The sequence below is a fragment of the Lissotriton helveticus genome, chromosome 5_1 (assembly GCF_964261635.1).
Source record: "Lissotriton helveticus chromosome 5_1, aLisHel1.1, whole genome shotgun sequence".
Lineage (NCBI taxonomy): Eukaryota > Metazoa > Chordata > Amphibia > Caudata > Salamandridae > Lissotriton > Lissotriton helveticus.
The window spans coordinates 488,090,852-488,113,140 of NC_136065.1; positions in this window are offsets into that span (position 1 = coordinate 488,090,852).

Sequence of the window (22,289 nt, forward strand, 5' to 3'; positions counted from 1 at the left end):
GCAAATCAGTCTGACCCGGTGCCTCATGGGAACAGTCCAGCCCGAACTGCCAAGCCATGTCTTCCCTGGACCGGAAACAAGCTTCTGAGAACCGGTTTCTGGCATTCCAGCCGTCTTCAGCCCGGCTTGCTTGAATCCAGTGTCAAAGTGAGCAAGGGACTCACGTCTGAGCATATCCTGCCACACTTATGGCAGATTGAAGGCTGATAGCCAGAAACCGGTCCTTGGATTCTTGATTCCGGTCTGGGAAAGACATGGCTTGGTAGTTCGGACTGGACTGTTCCCATGAGGCACAGGGTCAGAGCTGATTTGCATATAGCCAGTGTCTAACCCAGGGTGGTGTGGAGTGCAAAAAAACGATGGATTTAGGCCCAGATCCTTGTACTGGGATGAATGTATGACATTGTTCTACATTCTGTCCATCAATTGTGTTTTTTGCAATTTTCACCCCGAGTGGGCTGGGTATGCTCAGACGTGAGTCCCAGGCTCTCCACACCACTGGAGTCAAGCTATCCAGGCTGATGAAGGCTGATAGCCAGAAACCGGTCCTTGGATGCTTGATTCCGGTCTGGGAAAGACATGGCTTGGTAGTTCGGACTGGACTGTTCCCATGAGGCACAGGGTCAGAGCTGATTTGCATATAGCCAGTGTCTAACCCAGGGTGGTGTGGAGTGCAAAAAAATGATGGATTTAGGCCCCGATCATTGTACTGGGATGAATGTATGACATTGTTCTACATTCTGTCCATCAATTGTGTTTTTTGTCATATGTAGTACAACAAAAATGTTTCCAGATAACCATAATGGGCGTACCTATCTGGCACGATGGTAAATGCCGTATGGTTACCAAGATCAAGATTAACAGTAAGCTGAAAATTCCAAAATCACAATGTACATAATCATAGATCTTATAAATTCACAGTCATCAAAATGTACATAATGATAGATTTTATAAATTAGCCATTTGAGCAAAGGTACTTTCTGTTTCGTTAAGGCCCGACTTTACCGAGTCCAACAAGAACATCCATTTAGCTTCTCAAATGTTGAGAATATTGGAAATATTCCCACCCCTAGGACCCAATGTGATTTTCTCCAAGATAACCCACTTAAAATTATCTGGTGAGTGTTTTTCAGTTGTGAAGTGGTCTACAAGAGGGGCACCTACCACCCCACATCTGATCCGACTTGCATGCTGTAAAATCCTGACTTTTGCCTTCTGTTGGGTCTGACCTACATAGATCAGATCACACTCACAGATGATGGCATAAATAACATTGGGGGGTGTTACAATTCGTATGTGATTTTAAAGGGATCTTGTGATCCTTATACTCAAAAACCTTGGTCTGAATTGAATTGTTACACGCTTTGCACTTGGTACATCTGTGGTGGCCTGTCACTGGTGGAAGATTCCAAAGCGTTAACACTGTTCTAGGTTCAACACGGGGGAGGAAGGATCGAACAACATGATTCCTAATGTTCTTACCCCTTTTAAAGGCATGTACCGGTAGGGCTGAATAGCCGATATCATCCGATATCAGTGGCCAATGTTTGTTTATGATTTTCTTTACCCTATTGCTTTCTGTAAAAAAGGTAGTTACACAGACCATCCGGTTGTTGTGTAGGTCAGAGTCCTGTTTTGGTTGTAACAGTCACTCCCTCGGATTATACCAGGCACGTTTTTTGGCCTTTTTAACGAGACGTCGAGGGTACACCCTCTGTATTAGTATGGTCATAAGATCTTCAGCTTGCTCCATATAGTCTACCTTTTCAGAGCAGTTTCTGCGAAGTCGCAGAAACTGGCCAATGGGCAAATTATCCCTAAGGGACTTAGGGATAGCGAAAGCCATCGGAGCGGAATTCACTCCTTCAGTATGGGAGTCATCATCCGAGGTCCCTTAAGGATAATTTGCCCACAGTACTACAAAATGCAGTTGATGAATAAGCCCCTTTGACTTACTTTATAGTAGTTTTGAAGTCCTCCTCGCCACCTGAGGATTGAAACAAAGCTTAATTTGTATGAGTGTTCCTGATTAAAGCCTCAATTTAATGTTTTTGTTTGTCCTCATTCCCTTCAGACCACAATAACCGACCCAACAACCTGTACCTCAAACACCTTTAGAGAGTTCAAAGTTGTACAATCTCTCTCTCTTACTGGTTCACCTGCATCCTGGAAGGATAAAGTCTCAAATCGGTAAGGCCACTCTCAAAATATGGTCCGGTAATTATCAGCGGCTGCTTACGATGGCGGGAGGCCGGGGTGAGTCTGCCCATCACAGTCCAGAGAGTTCCCAAGAGTTTTAATCATAGGGCACGTTTTCCAAATTAAGAGAAACACAGATCTAATTTATGTCAGGGGTTTCCGAGTTTAACCACCTTAGCAGGGGTGATAAAAGGGCTTTCTTCCTCTTAGTCTGGGTTCCTCTCAGGTCTAATTTAGATTTCGAAATGAGGGAAGCCAACCAGTCTGAGTGCAATGGAGGCGATCATGAAACCCATCTTCAATAAATTTCGCTTCTGGCTAGTATTATGGCATAGAGGAGAAAGGCTCTAGCTGGACCCATGACTTCATTTGAAATTCCAAAAATGATCGTAGAAAGGCTTACCTCAACTTGGTGACCAAGGATGACTGAAATTGTGTCCCCAACCTTACCCCAAAATTCGAGGATAGCTGGCCACTCCTGGAACATGTGGATGGCTGATGCCCTTTCCTGGCCTTATTTCTAGCATTTCACAAGGGGTCCCTTCGACATCCTTGACAACCTTTGGGGGGTAAGGTAAGCCCTATGAATTGAAAATAGTTGATTCCTTCTTAGCCAGGCCACCATTACTGTTTTAAAAAGGGTGCAGAAGGATGTCTGCCAAAGTTGATCCCAGGGCTCTACCGGCAGACAAGTGCCCCATAGTTCTCCTGCAAGTTTGAAATCCCTATCTATTGCCTCATCAATTTTCCAATACCAGTTGGAAACTTCTTTTCTCCCACTAGGTTTCTTCATCAAATGTTCCTCCAATGCGTTACCATTCCCACCGGGGATTTCATGCTTTGCACCCAGCTTTGGAGTGGAAAATGCTTACATTTCGAAAGACACCCTTTCAAATCGTCATAGAGCTCTTGCCAAGGCAAAAGGGTACCTTCTTGCGCTAGTTCTCCCCAAACACTGAGGACGGCCTCCCTAAGTGGCTGCGCTAATTTGTCCTTTAGACAAGCCGGTGTTCCGGGGGAATCCCAGAGAGGGGCAATATTACTAAAGAAGCTGAGGCCCGTCAATCTCCTGATGCTTGCCCAAGTTCTGCCCATCGCCTGAAGAACCTTTAGTCTTATCGTTTTAGAAAATTTGGGATCTCCATACTTAAACATGAAGCCCTTCTGGACCAAATTGGGGCCTTTTAAAATTGCTGAGAACATTGCCCCCACCCCTTCTTGATCTGGTGATTTCAACAACATCCTGGAGGGGGACAGTTGGAAGGCCCAAGCACAGTACCAAGAATCTGGGAGGGGCAGGCCACCCTTCTCCCTCCTATGCCTCAGTTTCTTCCATGCTATTCTAACTCTTCTATAGGCCCATACGAAAGTGTTAATTGCCTGCTGGAACTTATCTATAGAAGGCTTGCAAATGTGTAGTGGGATGGCACTAAAGAAGAAGGTAATTTTTGGGAGCACAATCATTTTTATTAGGTTCACTCTCCCAAAATTTGAAAGAGGTAGATAGGCCCAGCTTTTCATGAGCCGTGAACACTCTCTTGTGACATTAGATAGATTAATCTCTGTAAGTGTATTGATATCATGTACTATTATTACCCCAAGGTAACACATCTCTCTTTATATTCCAAGACATCACCTCCGTTGTCCCGCATTGACCTCGTACCCTGATATCCTTCCAAATTCTTCTGCGTGCTTAATTACTGCGGGAAAGGTAGTTAGGAGGTCAGAGAAAAGAACCAGTATGTCGTCCGCATACAGGGCCACTTTTCTTTCCCATCCCTCATGCATAAAAGGGGCCATATTTATCTCCTCTCTCAGTCTTTGAGCAAATGGCTCAATGTATAGATTAAATAGAAGGGGAGATAAGGGACACCCCTGTCTAGTCCCTCTAGTTATTTTTAAAGGGCTGGTGAGTTTACTGTTAACCAGTAGTTTAGCAGATGGGTCGATATATCAACGGGATGGCTGTGCTGAAGTTCTTGCCGGTGTTGTATTTCTCCAGTGCGGCTGTCAGGTACACCCAGTTGTCTCTATCAAAAGCTTTGGTGGCATTGAGGCTCATGGCTGCAAAGGGGAAAGTAAGTTGTGGCGAGGTCTATTGTGCCGATGAGGTCGTAAGTAAGTTCAAACAAGTTTCTACCCTTAACAAAGCCTTTTTGGTCAAGATGTAACATATCGCCTACTATTGCCCCTAGTCTGTCAGCGAGGACCTTAGCAAAGATGTTATAGTTTGCGTTTGGCAGTGGTATGTGTCTATACGACTCCCAACTCGCTGAATTTTTCCCAGGCTTTAGAAGTAAAGTAATTGTAGACTCACCCCAGGAATCTGGGAGTTGCTTCTCTTCAATTAAGATCTCATGAAAGAGCTGGGTGTCATTACAGGGATTAGGACCTCCCCCAGGTTTTTGTAAAGCTCCGGGCCCGCAGCCTTACCCCCTTTACTAGATTGAAAATAGCTCTCTTCACCTCTTCTTGAGTGATTTCTTGCTCTGAGTATTGTTGTTGTACAGCATCCAAGGGGTTAAGCATACACGAGTGCGGGTGCCTACTGTGAGCGTGCGATCGGCCTCAAGCATCAGCCACCATGTTCTTCCTAACCCCCTCAATTCCATGTTTTTATAAACAAGTTTAACTTTTTGTTTTTTCCTACAAATACTGTCACAGGAATAATACCTCCACTACGTAAACTTTAAAACATTTTTATGCCACTTCTAAGTAAATCTTTCATAAATTACGCAACACGTAAACTGTAATGTGGCAGGGTACTAGGCCTGCCAGGTTGACTGGTCGCTTGCGCAGGGGTGGCAGCGCGCAGCAATGAGCCAGCCACACACTCTTGGTGCCAGTCGGAAGTGACGTGCCCGAGCGCACGCCTTCCCTTTATTCAGCCCCGCAGGCCACGCCTGGCCTGCGGATGTGGGAGTGCATGTAAGCGTGCATCAGCTAGAGTGCTAACAGCACTACATCTCTATCCAACTTCATAAACTTTTCAGACTGTCCAAATCATAAAATGTTCATCACAGTATAACAGTGTTAATGAAAACGCTCTGTACTTGCGTGTCCCTTGGATGACGGTTTCAGGGTCTCAGCTGACAGGCATAGTCTTTTAGTCTCTGACTTGGGTGAGGATTGGGCCTCAGGTTATATCGTGGGGTGTGGTCCGACCCTTGTTCTCGGCTGCGGGATGAATTCCTGATGGGTGTGGATGCGAGTGGGGGTCTCCCTTCAGGCTCCGGAATTGTTCCTCGATGGTCGACTGGTGGGTTGTCTCCGCCTTCTTGGGTCGCCGTTCTTGGTGGTTCATTGACTCTATCCGCGTCTTCGGTGCTCACTCTCGGCCCAGGGGGGACCGCTTTGAACCATGACGTATTCCTTGACACTTCCTCCCCCTCTCTTCTGGCGGTTACCATGGTCCCTTTCGTGGCAGTAACAGTCCACGGTCCGGGTTCGTAGAATGTCTGAAACTTCCCTCCAGGGCGTCTGTTCCTAATAACTACCCGATCTCCTCGGCCTAGTCGTCGTGGTGTTGCTTTGCGCCGCTGACTCGCTCGCTGATTATTCTGGCGCCGACGTCTTTGAGTCTCCCTCATGTTATCCGTGACCGGCGCTGACTCCGGAGCTGTAGGGAGGAGGTCTCGACGTCGGCCCTGGAACATGAGAGACCACGGGCTCTTTTGGGTTGTGCAGTGGGGCGTTCCTCGATATTCTCTTAGGAATTCATGTAGCCTGTGTTCAGGGTCGGCCTCTTCTACCACCGCTATCCTAAACATTTTGTTTAAAGTTCGCATAAACCTTTCTGCCTCCCCGTTGGCTTGCGGCCATTGGGGCGTGATCCGCCGGTGGATAATTCCTCTGCTTCTCAAGAATGTGGCGAATTCCGCTCCCTGGAACGGTGGGCCATTGTCGCTTTTTATCTCCTCAGGGTAGCCAAACATGGAAAACAGTCTTTCTAGTGCCGGCCCTACGTGGGTGAATGCCGTGGATTGTACCCTCTCGACTAGGGGGTATTTGGAATACGAGTCAATGGCTACCAATGTATGGCCATCCCCCGGGAAACTCCCGAAATCTAGACTGACTTTGGTCCATGGGGTCGCACATGCTTCCTCAGTGATAATCGGGGCCGGCCTTTCAGGGTCGCTCGTTAGTTGACACGACATACAGGTTTTCACATAGTCTTCCACCATCGCTTCCAACTCCGGGAACCACACCTTTTCACGCATGCGTGCCTTCATTTTCGTGGCCCCCTGGTGACCGCCGTGAGCCAGTTGGGTGGCCCGGTGTCGGAGGCGTTTTGGTATCACCAGGCGTGTCCCTCTCAACAGCACCCCTTCTTCCGTGGCGCTGAGTTCGTGCCGGACGTGCCAGAACCTAGTGAGGGCTTCCTTGTCTGATGCTGTCCACGTGTCAGGCGGGTGTAGATAGTTAGTCCATGATCCTTCCTGCACAGCTTGTAGCGTTCTCATGTATGAGTTATCGTCCACTGTCGCCTCCTTGATCTCCTCAATGGTCATGCATTGGGGGCAGGATGTGAGGGCTATCCACTGGGCATACTCCTCGCAATCAGCATCAGTAGGTACTGGTTCTTGAGGTAGTGGGTGGCGCGACAAATAGTCGGCCGGGTTTTTGGCTCCCGGTCTGTACACTACTTCCATGCCGTACGTCTGGAGCTGAATCACCCACCTCTCAATGCGTGGTGGCGGGTGAGGGGCGGTGCCCTTGAAGAGAGGTACCAATGGCTGATGGTCGGTTACCATCACAAATGGCTGTCCCTGGAGGTAGAGGTGAAAATGGCTGCAGGCCCACTTGATTGCCAGGGCCTCTCGCTCGATTTGAGCATATCTGGTTTCGGTTGGGGTCAACGCCTTACTGGCAAAAGCCAGAGCTGTCCATTGTCCGGGCTCGTGTTCTTGGGTTAGAACTGCCCCTAGGCCCACCGGGCTGGCGTCTACGATTACTTCGGTTCGTTTTGCAGGGTCAAAGTATGACAACGTTGCATTTTCAAGAAGGGCATCTTTAATCCCCTGGAAGGCTTCATTTTCTTTCGTGCCCCATTGCCATGTGGCGTCTGTTTTTGTCAGGGCTCGGAGTGGTTCGCTGCGGGTTGCCAGGCCTGGAATGAACCGGCCACAGTACGTAGCCATCCCGAGGAAGCTCCTCACCTCCGTTGGCGATTTCGGCGCTGGGGCATCCTTGATGGACTTGGATTTTCTTGGATCAATTTGAACCCCTTCTTGGTTGAACACGTAACCGAAAAATTCAATTGAGGATTGAAAGAATTGGCATTTATCTTTGTGGAGGGTTGCTCCATGTGTGCTCAGTCTTTTCAGGACGTCTCGCAGATGTTTGTAGTGCTCGGATGCGGTGGCAGAGTGAATTAAAATGTCGTCGCTGACATTAATGACCCCCGGCAAGCCTGACAGCAGCTCCCTGATGGTGTTCTGGAATACCTCCGCAGCCGAAGATATTCCGAAGTTGAGGCGCTTGTATCGCCGGAGGCCAAGGTGGGTGCTGAATGTCGTAATAAAACGGCTTTCTTCAGCAAGTGGCAGTTGATGGTAGCCCGCATTGAGATCAATTTTAGAAAACCATCTCGAGCCATTCACGTCCGCTATTATGTCGTCCATCGTGGGCGTCAAGTGTCTTTCTCTTCTGATCGCGGTGTTTGGCAGCCGCATGTCAATACATAGGCGGACCTCGCCTGGCTGCTTGGGCTTCTCGACTATGACCATGGGGGAAACCCATGGGGTGGGTCCCGTTACCTTTTCAATGACCCCTAGATTCTCAAGTTTTTCAAGTTCCTTTTCAACTAGTGGCCACAGGTGAAACGGTATCCGCCTGTGGCGTAGTGCTGTAGGGGTGACGGACTTGTCAATGTGGAGTTTGATTGGGTCGCACCTGATGCAGCCCAATCCTTTGAACAGTTCAGGGAAACGCTCCAATAGCTCTTCTACTTGATGAGCTCTGATGCGGTTAGCGAACGCGATCAGTTTTAGGTCCTCAGCAGTATGGCTGCTTAGCAGAGTGTCAGCTTCCCGGTCAATTATGTGTATCGTTGCTGTTACTTCTGCCTCGTCTGCCCTGATGGGTATTACGATTTTTCCTTTCAGAGGAAGGGGTGTATCCGCTCCATAGGCGAAGATTCTTGTCTTGGAACTCAGGACCTCCGGCCGAGGGCGTAGCTTGTTAAATTGTTGCAGCCCCATGACGTTGACGGTGGCGCCAGTGTCGATGACGGCTTTTACCTCATTCTGTCCCATTTGTACCACACATGTCGGTTGTGGCCGCCGTCTCTGCTTCAGTTCCCGGGCAAAAGAGATCACATACACTTCCTCATCTTCCGAGTCCGACTCGTCATAGGTCGTGGGTAGATATTTTTCCGTCCTTTCCCGGGGTGGATCTGTTAGTGATAGCTGGCGGACGGCTTTCGTGGGCGTCCATGGCTTCTTAGGATTCCTAGGTTGATTCTTCCTGCGACAGACTGACGCAAAGTGGTTAGGGATTCCACAGTTCCCACAAGTTTGACCTTGAGCTGGGCAGTCTTTGGCCGCATGGGGTTCATGTCCGCAGTATCCACAGCGAGCTTGAGGCGGATCTCTTCGGTATCCCTTTTTCTCCTGGCCACGTGTCCGGGGTCGTACCGCGTCGGCACGTTCCACTTTGATGGTTTCAGTTTTAGCGGGAGTTTTGTGTAGGGCCTGTTCCATGGCCGTCGCTCTGGCATCCGACAGTTCGTGGGCTCTGGCTAGGATGAGGATATCCTCCAGGGAAATCCCCGGTTTGCGCAGGATGTGGCCCCTTAGTGTCTTGTCTCGGCACCCCTGGATCAGTTGGCGTCGTATGGCCCTTGGCTGGTCCTCATCAGTGGAGCTGGCCAATTCCCTCACTCGTGTGTGAAATTGGTCCATGGATTCCCCATCCCGCTGGCGGGCTTGGCCTAGCTTGAAGACTTCAAAGTCTAAGTTCAATTGGGGGTCGAAATGGTTATTGAGGGCGGTGACCGCGGCGGCGTAGGTGGTTAAGGCACCAGGGTTAGGGAGATGTTTAAAGAGTCTGAAGACCTCATCGCCTGCATAGTGGAGGAGTAGGGATCTTTTCACAGCGTCGTCCGTTTCCCTTGTAACCACAAAATAGTTCTCCAACCTTTCCAGCCAAATCTTCCATCGGGGCGAGGCCGTGGACGGGTCACTCGCCTCACTGAAGGGTGGCAGCACCCCAGCAGCAGCGTGCTGGAATGGGATGTTGATGACGGGCGCCACGGCAGCATCGTCCCCCATGGCAGCGACTCCCACGAATGGTCAGGGCAAAATAGGCAATGTGCGGACCGTAGAAGGTCGCCGTTCAGTCTGTCCTCCCGTGGCCGTGCTTGCCGCCAAAAGTGGCGTGCCACGTGGTTGGCAGGTGAGTGTCCCACTCTGGGCCTCCGGCGTACGTTGCGCCCCCTCCGGGTAACACCAGGCTGTACCAGGCCTCAGCAGGCCAAAAGAATGGAGCGTGCAGGGTAAGAGGCTGTCCAGGCGCCTGCACATGCACCTCACCCCAGATGCGTGAGGAATCACAGGGTTCAGCGGGTCCGCGTTGCACGCGAGATGCGTGAGAGGCGGCACTCGGCCGCAGCGGGAGCCGCGATGGTGACGCGGCAGGCAGCGGTGGCATGCGCCCTTAGCCCAGGGCAGCAGGATGGACAGCAGGCACCTACCAGCAGGTGGGAACACGACGGAGAGGAGCGCGCCGGCTCCAGGGTGTCTTCGTGACCGCCGGGTCACACGCGGTGAGCACCGCAGGAGCGAGCAGAGAGCTCCGCTCAGGCAGAGGTGTACGGGCGAGGGTTGGGCCCCCTCCGCTCGTCGCCAATGTAATGTGGCAGGGTACTAGGCCTGCCAGGTTGACTGGTCGCTTGCGCAGGGGTGGCAGCGCGCAGCAATGAGCCAGCCACACACTCTTGGTGCCAGTCGGAAGTGACGTGCCCGAGCGCACGCCTTCCCTTTATTCAGCCCCGCAGGCCACGCCTGGCCTGCGGATGTGGGAGTGCATGTAAGCGTGCATCAGCTAGAGTGCTAACAGCACTACATAAACCAAGATTCTCTTTACCTGGTTTGCATACTTTATGCATTATGCCAGGTTCAGTGCTCTGAAACAGCGGCGTAACACAGGCCCCTGCAGCCCCCGCGGTGGGGGGGGGGGGGGAGGCTCACCCTCCAGGGGGCCCCGTCAGCACTGCACTTCTACTGGGGAGCTCTAGATTGAGTCCGGAGGGGACCCCTTCACTTACCCTGCAGGGGGGCCCCCTCAAGGTTCGTTACGCCACTGCTCTGAAACCTTTTGAATTTAGGAATGAGCTAAATAAGACACATGTAAGTAAATGTAAGCAAACTGAACCAAAATCGCTAGCATACAGGTCATTTAATTAGGTTTGTCATCGCATAGGTCTTCTCTATATTAATATTGCTTGACAGCCATTGAGAAAAAAGCGACTGGTAGTTAAAACAATGGAACTACTTTTTGTGACGCAAGGTGCTACAGCTACTGTCATCATAAAATTCACAAAGGGAGCTAGCACGAGGCAATACTTATTACTGCAGATTTGTCCCAAAGTATTTCTTAACGTATGTACAGCACTTCATTTTAAGACCTGCATGCATTAAGTGACATGTTTATTTTGGCATACTGAGCTAGACCACAAGGTTAATGTTCGGTCACGAATCACCACACACAGAAGAACTTTGGCAGATAGGACAGCAACCACATACTGTGCTCCAAAACCACAGTCCACGGCAATTGTAACATTCAATTTTATTCCTTCTAATGCTGACTAAAAATATGTTTATTCAGGACAATTTCTGAATGTATTATCGACTCACTTGTGAATAATCCAGTGTAAATACGGACGGAACCAAGTCAACTATCAATGGGTTGCAAAATCTCCACATTTTTCATGCAAAACACTTCCAAAGCTTCTAAATCACTGTTGAATATCGTTGTCAGGAAGAGTCACCCTGCTCCATTTACCAACAGACATTTATTTCACCAACTAACAACCAACCAGTGAGCGGTGGGATATTTTTTTTTAATCCACAATAAGTGTAAACAAAAACATCTGACAATTCTGCCATTTTTACTAGCTTTGCATCCTCCTGTCTCAGAATTTAAAAAAAAAGGTGAAATGCAAGGGACAGACAGGAGGGGCGCCGGAGAGCTGTCACACAAGTTGGCCTCACTCTAGCGAGACTTTAGCCTTAAGAGGCAGCAACTTGTCAGAATCTGCATGCAAGCACAATGACATGCTGCACATAAAATAGACGATCGGGGTTACTGAACCCTCCTGCTACCTGATTCTGCTTTAATTTGCCCAGAATCTGCGTTACTCACCTGTGAGGTGAGTAACGTGAGTTTTGCGACTCTGAGATAACTGACTGCACCGAGACGCAGCAAAATACCGGCCATGATCCCCTGACCTTCGGAGCCGGCGAGCCGTGTGTGCAGTGGCTGCGCCTGAAAAATTGCTTAATTTGTGTACATTTTATTATAGCGCGAACTCGACCCAAAGGTATTGGAGCGCTGTACACAAGCATCAGTTGCAGTACACAAGGACACATTCATTTTTGAAAGGCACAGGGAGATTAAGTGATTTTCCCAGAATCACAGGATGCTGAGGCTCCAACCCCGTTCCCAAACTCCAAAGTCGGCAGCTCTAGCTGCAAGGCTACATCCTCTCCCCATATGGTAGGTAGGTGCCTGAGCCCCTGTCGAGTCTGCGCCTTTGGACTGCAAGGCAGGCATGGTCATCCTCGGCATCCCCGTTGCTATGAGGCAATACACCTGTCATCTACTCCTGGACCATTGGAGAATGTCAATGCGGCGCGTGAAGGCATGTTGGCTGTGGCTCCCATGTCACTGTGTGGCCAATGAGGCTGGCTGATTGTTTGACTGACACTACCTTGAGATGCATGCGCAATGGCCCCATGGGGGTGTGTGGCAATGGCAATCTAGAGGGCTGAGTTGGTCGAACTCGCCCCTGCGGTCTCAATGGGCCCTCTGGGAAGACTGGACCTGCATGCAAATTTCTGGAGGTCCCCAGGGCCTTAATCTTGTTGCTGAGTGGGGCTCTACTTAATGACATGGTGCTGTGTAGCTCTTCCTGGCCGCTTGGCTGCACTCCACTAAATTATAGGTCTGCTTCATAGCCCTCCCTCTCGCATACCATCACACCCGCCACAATAACGTGGAGATTAGGGGATCCTGTGGGGACCAGTTATGCTCATGCCCCAGTCTGGTGCCGATGATCACATTGGGGGTCAGGCGGACCATAAATGAGGAGACGGGGACTGAAGGGATTTTATACTATATACGGCAACTGAATCATTGACAAATATCCCACTGCAAGGCAGCATCCATCTGCATCCCTGACAAGCCACTTTGCAGTATAAAGCAAGTGGACATACTCTTTGTCCGATGGTGATGGTTCCGTGGGCACAGGAGCCGACTGGGCCAGGCACACAGCTTTGTTTAACATTGAAAGGAACCCCATTCTCTCTCCACCTCAGTTTTTCTTCCTAGATCTCACTATATGTGTCCTGCAAAGAAGGCCAAACTAGATGGTCTCCAACAAATGTTGCAAATCGAGTCCTGGCACAGAGCGAAGATACAAATGCCGACACAAGCTCAGCTAAATCGCAGGGCTACGTGCTGGAGACTGATGATCATGATGACAATATGAGGTCTCTTCTCAAGGCCTTGCAGGAAAGCCTAGTCTCTATAGACAACAATATGGAGACCCTCAACTCCCAAATGGACCCTCTCTCGAGGGCCATGGCCTGTGCCGCTACGAGATATTCGTGTCCGGCTGAGGCTCCGTGTTGCGAGCGGAACCTTCTTTATCTCTGGAGCCGTTCCTGCTGACATTCGGGGCAATGCACTAATTCCCTCTGGGGAGCAAGTGAGGAGGCACAGGTAGCTATCTTTTTTTTGCCCTGTTTCCTCCCCGTCTCTTTCATTCATAGCTTTTCCGCACCACTTGTGGTACATCTCTGGTATACCACTGATATATACTTCTGAGTGCTTTATGTTTTTGACATAAGATACTGTGTCTACAGCACTTTCTTCTACCTGATTTTTTGTGAAGAGAAACCTTTACTATATCCTCATGACCTGCATTTACCTGTTATGTTTTCAAGCTAAGTCTACTGTTTAGAACAACATACATTTTCACAAGGTGGCCACATCCAACTGAGGCCTCGTGCTTTGAACTGGATTACTTTCTGAGAGACTGAAATTATTGAGCTTGGACATTACACATTTAGGGGCCGATTCCGAATCGGGAAAAACCACTCTGAATAGCCGTATGGAGCATTTTTCCTGTACAAATCGTATCCTGCAGCCTCCCCTGTACGTACGATGAAGTACGATTCGTACCAGGAGCAGGACTCCGTACGAATCGTATAAAGACCGTACGACTCAAATCTCTTTACGATTCTCCCTCGGAACTGGCTGTACGCGACATCCGTATGGTTCGAAGCAGGTTTTCCCGACCCAGCAAGTACGATTCGTGTCGGGTACGCACCGTACGACGCTTTTTGTATGGGAGCCCAAAACGTCCGGAGAAGCAGAGTACGCCTCGAAACAGGTACGGAACAGCCCCCCCGGGTATGGTGCATACACCCCATGTCTGCAGGAGCATGGTTCGCACCCCTGCGATCATGGGGTGTACACACTGTACCCCACGATCATGGGGTGTACGCACCGTACCCCATGATCGCAGGGTGTACGGTGCGTACACCCTGCGATCATGGGATACAGTGCATACACCCCATGATCGCAGGGGTACGCACCATACCCCTGCGATCATGGGGTGTACGCACCGTACAGTGTGTATGTGATTGTGTGGTTGCCCGTACGAATCGCCCTTACCTGATGCGTCCTCATACCCCGGTCCGGATCGTACTCATCGGGTTGTACGGCATGTTTACGAATTGTACGGTTCACTGTGAGGCTCGGTGTCGTACGGTTTCAGCATTGCAATTCGTATGGTTCGCGACGATTCGGACGGATTGACGAGATATGGATCGTACTACGCGATTTGGACGGACATGTACGATTCGTACGGAGAGGGCTCCGGATACGATTCGGACGGACGCTTTTTTTTCACGAATCGGATTCGGCCCCTAAGTGTGTTCTTCATTTGTGTTTCCTCAGCCTGTGATACTCTGCTCCTAGTAGTCTGTGGAGGTGTTCAGTAGAAGTTCCTTTAGCATGCTTTTTGTATTATGATCATTTGATAGAACTTGGAACTGCTTGTTGTGACCAAAGCAGAACCGTATGTTGGGAACAGCTTGAAACTTCACAGGGTACATACATTTACTTGAGGCTCCGCTCTTTGCACTGGTTTTGCCTTTCTTGTGAGTTAGTTGCAACTGAGTTTGGTCATCACGTTTTTCAGTATACCCTTCATTTTTGTGCTGGTAACATTATAATCTGGAATAACTTGGAGCATTGCAGAGCTGTCACTCCCAAATGAGCCTACTTTCCTGAGTGTTGGACTTTCTTTTTTATAATGCGGCTAAAGATGTGTCAAGTTGCTGCACATTAAGTTTGCTCATCATTCGCCCCTGCACCAATTTATACCCTGTGGCTTGCAGCAGAGTTCAGTGAAATGTTTTTTTGTTTTTGTTTTCTTTGCTTGAATTTGTTATGCTTTTTCTTAAACCAGCAGCTTGTCAATAATACTCCTATGACATATTTTTACTGTTTTGGTTTCCTCTGAGCTGACATCATAACCTATCAACGCCAATTTGCTTATCGGAGACCTTTATACTACTTTGCACGTTGTTACAGTGAGCTTACAGTTAAGACTTTGCCTTGCCTGTCTTCATATCTTTACATTTCTCTATATGGAGCCTTCCTCCTCCCTTGGCCATGCTGGTATGTCTTCTCTCCGCAAGGACTCTAATACTGCAGCCTCTTCTAAACGCCAAACGAAGGACCCTACCTCTCCTACCAAATCCCCTTTTCCTATAACATTGGAGGACCTCATGGAAGCGATAAGTCTCGTTAAACTGTTTGTGCTTGAAACCAACGCTACCCTTCAGAGGATGGAGGAGATATGGTCTAACTTAGACCCCAGAGTTTCTGCGGTGGAAGAGAAAATCAGCGATACCCAAGATGTGATCCCTCAGGTTGCAGCTTTGTCTAAAGAGATTGCTCTCCTTAAAATGCAAACAGAGGATTTCGAAAATCGCAATAAGCTTAACATTCTTCGCATTTATGGTATTCCTGAGGGAGAGGAGAGGTCTGATATGCTCGACTTTCTAAAAAAACGCATCCCTAAAATTGTTGGTCTCAAGGACGGCACCTCTCTCAACCTGCAGCGTGCTCATCGCATCAGTCCTAAATCCGGAGGATCTTCATCTACCCTGTCAGTCAACCGCCCCAGAGGGATCATCGTTCTGTTCCTGGAATACACAGACTTGTTAAGGGTTCTATCAGCGGCAAAGCTACAAAAGCAGATGCTATGGTCTGGCCACAGAGTTTTCTTCTCCCAGGATGTGGCCCGCGCCACTGCTGCTCGTCGCAGGGAATTGCTTTCTCTTCGTCCGGCCCTTCGATCCATGAATGCCAGATACTGCCTAGTGCGTCCATACTTCTTCAAGGTCACATATAAAGAATGGTCCCACTCCTTCAATCGTCCTGTAGATCTAAGACAATTCATTTCTCGTCATAAAGGAGACGAGATGGACTTTTTTCGAGGCATGAGCAATGTCTCCTCCTGCTTTGTCGCACGTGCTTTGAGTTTTCCTTTTTCATTCCACTGTTTTGAAGACTTTCATCTTCCTTTGTTGTCGTTGGTTATGGTTCTTTGTGCTATTGCTGATTGTTGCTGTTTGTTCACCTTCCGCAGAGGCCATTTCTTATCCTCTCTTTGGTTTTTCTCCACAGGTGTTTTCCTTCATGTATAGACCCATTTCCCTGATGTCTTCTCTCTTCCTGCCTTCCCTTCCCGCTCCTAGTGTTCATAACCACTCCTAATATTTGGTAAGTGTTATCTTGTTCATCATGTACTTCTGTTGTTGTTGTTTGCCTGTTTTATTTTTATTATTATTAGTTCTCTTCGTTCTCCTGTTTTGTCATTAATTTCCCGTATTTTGCTTCTTTAGGCTATTGTTATGAGGATATTCGTCCTCTTTTCTGCTGTTAGTTACTGTTTGCTATTGCTGTTGCTGTTGCTGATTGCCGCAGTTTGTCACCCTTCTCTGGCGGCTCTTCCTTACAACTTCTTTGGTCTCTCTCCACAGATTTCTCCATTCTCATTCAGTTTCATTCCCTGACGTTTACTTTCCTCCTACCATCTCATCCTGTACTTGTTTTATTGTTTACTGTTGATCCCACTGTTTTGGTAAGTGTTAATTTCCCCATCTGATACTCATGTTGTAGTTGTTCGCTTATTTTACTCATATCATTCTATGTTTTTTTTCTTCTTTTTTACACTGTTGGTCTCCTCTCCTGGAGTGTCTTTCACTATGCTCCGTGTCCTTTATATATTCCTATCTAATGGTTCCTGTCATTTCCCGGTGTTTTTGATGGCTCTGCCATCGGTCCTTCCTTTGCTGCTCCCCACGTCCACATGTTACTCTTTTTCCCCTGGACTTATATTCAGTTATTCTTGATTGAAGCCCTCCGGCTTCATGTCAACCTCTCTTTTTATCATCTTCTTTCTTTTTTTCTTCTTTTTCTTTCTTTTTCCTTTCACCTTTGTCTTTTTCTGTTTTTCCCTATTTGACTTCTGATCCCTTTTCATTTTTCTTTTCTCTGTTCTATCATCTTCTACTTCTCTCTACCATTCTGTAGTCCTTATTTTTCCTCTCTTTCACATCCATTCCTCTTATTTGTTTTTATGTCTATTTAATAACCATATTGCCATTCACATTTTGCTTATTGATTTTTCTTTCTCTTTTCTCAAATGTATTATATTCATGGTGCTGTTTGCTGCTTTTCCACCCCTGTGATGACTGACAATGTTAGAATTATCTCTTGGAATGTAAAGGGCTTACGAAGCACTGTTAAGAAACAAAGAGTTCTCACGCATCTTTTCAAATTACAATGTAAGATTGCTATGTTACAAGAAACACATCTGAATGAACAAGATGTTAATGCTCTCAAAAACAATGAGTGGGCCATGTTTACAATTCCCCAGCTAAAGACAGGAAAAAGGGAGTGTTTTCTATTTCATACGTCTCTTTCCCTCACTATTGAGTGCGAGGAAAAAGATACAAATGGACAATGGCTCCTCCTTCACACCCTCATAAATGGATCTCGTATTTCTTTCCTCAATATTTATGGACCCACTGGCATTGATTCCCAGTTTTGGCAATCAATGTCACACACAATTCACTCCTGTTCTGACTCTAATCTCATAGTGGGCCGGGATTGCAATCAGGTCCTAGATCAGGTCCTAGATCCTTTTATAGATAGGAAATCTTCCTCTGGGTACATTCCCAATAAACTGCAAAAAACCTTCGCCAATGCAATACACTCAAGGGGACTGGTCGATGCTTGGCAGGTATCTAACTCTGATTGTCTGGAATTCACATTTTATTCTCCCACTCATAACTCATACAGCATGCTGAGATTGGTTCCATTCTCATTTCTGAGCATGCTCCCGTCTTTTTTAATTTAGATCTCCCCTCTTCACCTTCCAAATCCCGCCGCTGGCACTTCAATAATTATCTCCTTAAAGACCCTACCTTTCTTGAACGCTTTAAAGATTTTGCTTCCGTATTTGTTCTTCTCAATACTAACCCTGATATGCCCTTCTCTATCATATGGGATGCCTTTGAGGTGACAGCCAGAGGCTTTATTATTGAGTATGTGGCCACCAAAAAGAAACAATGTCTTAAGGAGTTTGGTTCCATTCTGTCTTCCATCAAAAAATTGGAACGTGCATATTTTTCTTCCAATGACTAGGCTACACTTAAAAATCGTATCCAGGCAAAATTAACTTTTAATAGAAAATGCACTGAGGCAGCCTCCGAGACGTTACTAAAAATGAACTCCACATTTTACGGTAGGCTCAATTGTGCTGGTAAATTGTTGGAAAACTTTTCGAAGATCAAGTCCAATGCTCTAGAATAGTTAGCATTACTGACGAACATGGAGTTCATCACCTTAAAGATGACGAGATACTGAATTGCTTTACAGACTTTTACAAATTAATACACACCCCTGAATCTTCTCCATCTGACACCGGCTTGGATTCCTTTTTTGATTCATTACCTCCCCGTTCTTCCCATCTTCCTGGTCACTTTCTGTTGAAAGCAGATATCTCCCTTTCTGAAATTAAGTCGGCCTTGTCTAAGCTGCCCAAGGATAAGGGACGGCTTTACTGCTGAATTTTATTCTTGTTTCTCTTCAATACTTTTACCTCATCTATCTCTTTTTCAATATTATGTTTCTCGTAATGAGGCTTGTGGCTCTTATCTTGAGGCCATGATCTGTTTAATTCCAAAGAGAGATAAAGATCCCTCTTTCTGTGCCAATTATCGCCCCATTTCTTTGATTAATTTAGATTGTAAAATTTTCGCTAAACTACTGGCCCTACGCATTAATCATGTACTTCCAAACTTGATTGGTTCTGAACAGATGGGTTTCGTTAAGGTTAGGACTTTAGCTGATAATTCTAGAACTTTTCTTAATATTATCCATCTAGCATCCAAGAGTTCTTCCCCTGTTGCAGCCATAACCCTCGACGTAGAGAAAGCTTTCAACCGTATACAATGGCTTTTTTTATGATGCGTGCCCTTAAATGGCATGGCTTTGGCCCTTCCATCCTCTCCCTGATTAATCTGTTATATTCCTCTCCTACTACCTCAGTCTTAGTCAAGGGATCTAAATCTTCCTATTTCCCTTTACAACGAGGCATCCATCAGGGTCGCCCCCTTTCTCCCTTGCTTTTTATCCTCTCCTTTCAACATTTTCTTCATTCTCTGCGTTCTTCCTCTACTGTTGGCGGTTTTCTTCACAAGGCAATTGAAATCAAATTTACTGCCTATGCTTACGATATTATGCTATGTGTTTCTGATCCCTCTACCTCTTTGCCCTTCTTTACCGATCTACTTTCCTCTTACGCCGCCATATCCGGCTACAAGTTAAATTTTTCTAAATCCGAAGTACTCCCATTAAATAAATATTGTTTAAAAAGTATGTTTGTTGGGACCGATTTCAACTGGAACAATAATAGTATCACTTGCTTGGGTATTAAGTATTCTTCTTCTATTACCGGAACTGTTCAGCTTAATTTGGAACATCTTTTATTGAAGGTTAATACGAATGCAGGACGATAGCCTCCCCTCTTCTTGTCTTGGTGGGGTAGGCTGGACACGATCAAAATGATGATACTCCCCATCATTAACTTTTACCTGTCCATGCTTCCGGTGAAACTTCCCTTAAAATTGTTTAAGACCCTTAACAGTGTTCTGAGTAAATTTCTTTGGAATGACGGAAAAGCATGTATCTCTCTATCACTCTTATCTGCCCCTAAAGATCAGGGAGGTGTTCACTTTCATAATTTCCGCCAATATCACTCCTCCTTTTTAATCGGTCAAGTGTTACCTTATTTGTCCTCTTCACAGATCTTCCCTCTTCTGTTTGGAATAGATTGGGGGAATCCTTGAGTTACCCTTTTCCTTTTTCCTTGTTAGCAAATTTTTCTCATCCTCCTCGCTCTTTTAATGTTCTGACCATTTCATTCTTTATTTCTACTTTTCATACGGTCAAGGGCAAATCTCATACTCCTTTACAAATGTTTTTCAACTCACCTCTATGGTACAATAAGTCTATTAAACTATCTAATCGTACCATCTTTTGGAAAACATAGACGACTAAGGGGATCCTTTTGGTTAAACAACTCTTACAAAGATCACACTTTCTTTCTTCCCAGTTCATTCTAAGTTCGGCCTCCCTGTCTCCTTATTCCTTAGATATGACTCCTTACAATTGCTTTTAACTACTCAGCTTTCTCTGCTCTCTGGTTCTCCTCCCTCTGCTTCAGACCCCATTTTTGAGCCTCTGTCTACCTCCTCTTCCAGTTGGGCCTCCCATATTTACAAATATATTCATTTCTCTTCTTCTAACCGCCCAAAGAGTAAAGTTGAACTTGTGTGGGAATCCGATTTGCAACGCACCTTCTCTATTTACACATGGAATTTGCATTCACCACACCTCCTATACTGCTAACACCACCCAGACCCTTTATTATTTTTTTATCAAAGATTAGTTTTAACCCCATTACGTCTTTCCAAGTATAGTTTGGACCTCTCCTCGAATTGCTGGTCTTGTGACAACACCCCTGGCTCTTTTATCCAGTCCTTTTTCCTCTGCCCCAGTATTACTTTGTTCTGGATTAAGGTGTGTAAATCAATCTCCTCTATTTGCTCCATTACTTTCCCCTTTGATATTTACTCAATTTTTCTGGGAAGTAATTCTGCTCTGTGGTTTGGTTCTCGCAGGGTGGGCATCTTTGTGGATTTGTTAATTGCCATTGCCTTTCAGATAATTACATCCAATTGAAAGGATGCCACCAAGGACTCCTTTTCTGCATGGAGGAAACTTCTCTGTTATTATTACAGAATGGATAGAGACTCTGCCATAAGATCTACGCAACTTCTCCGGGAAGGAGGCCTTCTGGTCTCTACTCACCAATTATATATCTGCATCTGCATTACGCAACAAGGAGAGCTCCTTCGTCTATCAACCACCATGACTACTTTGTGATTTCTTCTATATGGTTTTTACATTTTAATGTTTGACCTTTACTCTGTTTGCACATAATGTATTGATTGTATTTTACTACCTTTACTTATGTTTATCTGATAAGGATGTTGTCCTCTCCTCTCGTTCTCTCTTTTCTTTTCTTCTCTTTTTCTCTCTTTTTTCCTCCTTTTTCTTTCCTCTTCTCTTCCTTGTTACTTTCCTTTTTGTTTTTCTCTTCATTCCAAAATTGTAAAAATTGCTATTTGTTTCATGGTTCAACTTTTCACTAATCCTTTCATCTTCCGGTTTTATTTCTTTGACATTTGGTGCTTTCATCAGTTTTTCATCTCTCCGTATTATACATTTTGCCTGTTAGCTTTTGCTATTTTTCTATAATTGTTGCTTTTGTTGTACCTCTGTTCGTACCTGTTTCAATAAAGTTCTTTAAACTTTAAAAAAGAATGCACTCTATCTCTCGAAGCATGAAAAACACAACAGTAGGCTTGTAGAGGCGGATCAACGCATCCCAACAGTGAAGGGCAGCCTAACTGCCAAGGGTGAGGCACTCTTAAACATGGAGGGTGGGCTGCATGACATTGCAGCAAAAATGCGGTCCTGGAAGCGGCGTGTTGCCGAAAGACGATTTGTATACAGGGATACAAGAATCTCAAATAAAGGTAAAATGGAAGAGTACGTGGAATGATTATTGTTGGCAACTCTTCGCTCAGATACCCGCTCATGCCTGGTAGTAGAGGAGAGGGGATGTAGATCTCTGGTGGCAAGGATTAGCCTATGGCGAATCTCCTCAATTTTCGCTACAGAGATGTGGCCCTTCAACTGCCTTTTGAAAAACGTAAAATAAACTTTAAAGGCCATGATATCTCCTTCTTCCTAGACTTTTATTACCGTTCAGGAGGCCAAGCAAAAATGTATCCCTGTGAAACAGCAGTGGCTTAAAACAAATATTAAATATGCAATGCTATATCCTGCCCACTTAAAGGTCACCTATCAAAGCAAGTAATACATCTTCTACTCACTGCAGCGAGCCAATGAGATCCTGAAAAAGCTACTTCACAGATCTCGGAAATTACGCATCTAACAGGAGCCTATTTGGTCACCTCTGCACCAGGACAACTCAGTTTAGAAAGCTGAACTGACAGCAGCGAACCACCATACTAATAATGAATGGCATATGTTGTTGTCTTGACTTTTTCACTTTTCTTCAAAGGCATATGGCAGTCTGGCAAGAAATGTTGATCTATGCACGGTTGAGACTTTTACTTTGTTGTGAAATTGCTATTATTCAAGAAATAATAGCGGCCAGTCCCCTCTCTTCTGTAGCTACAGAGCCC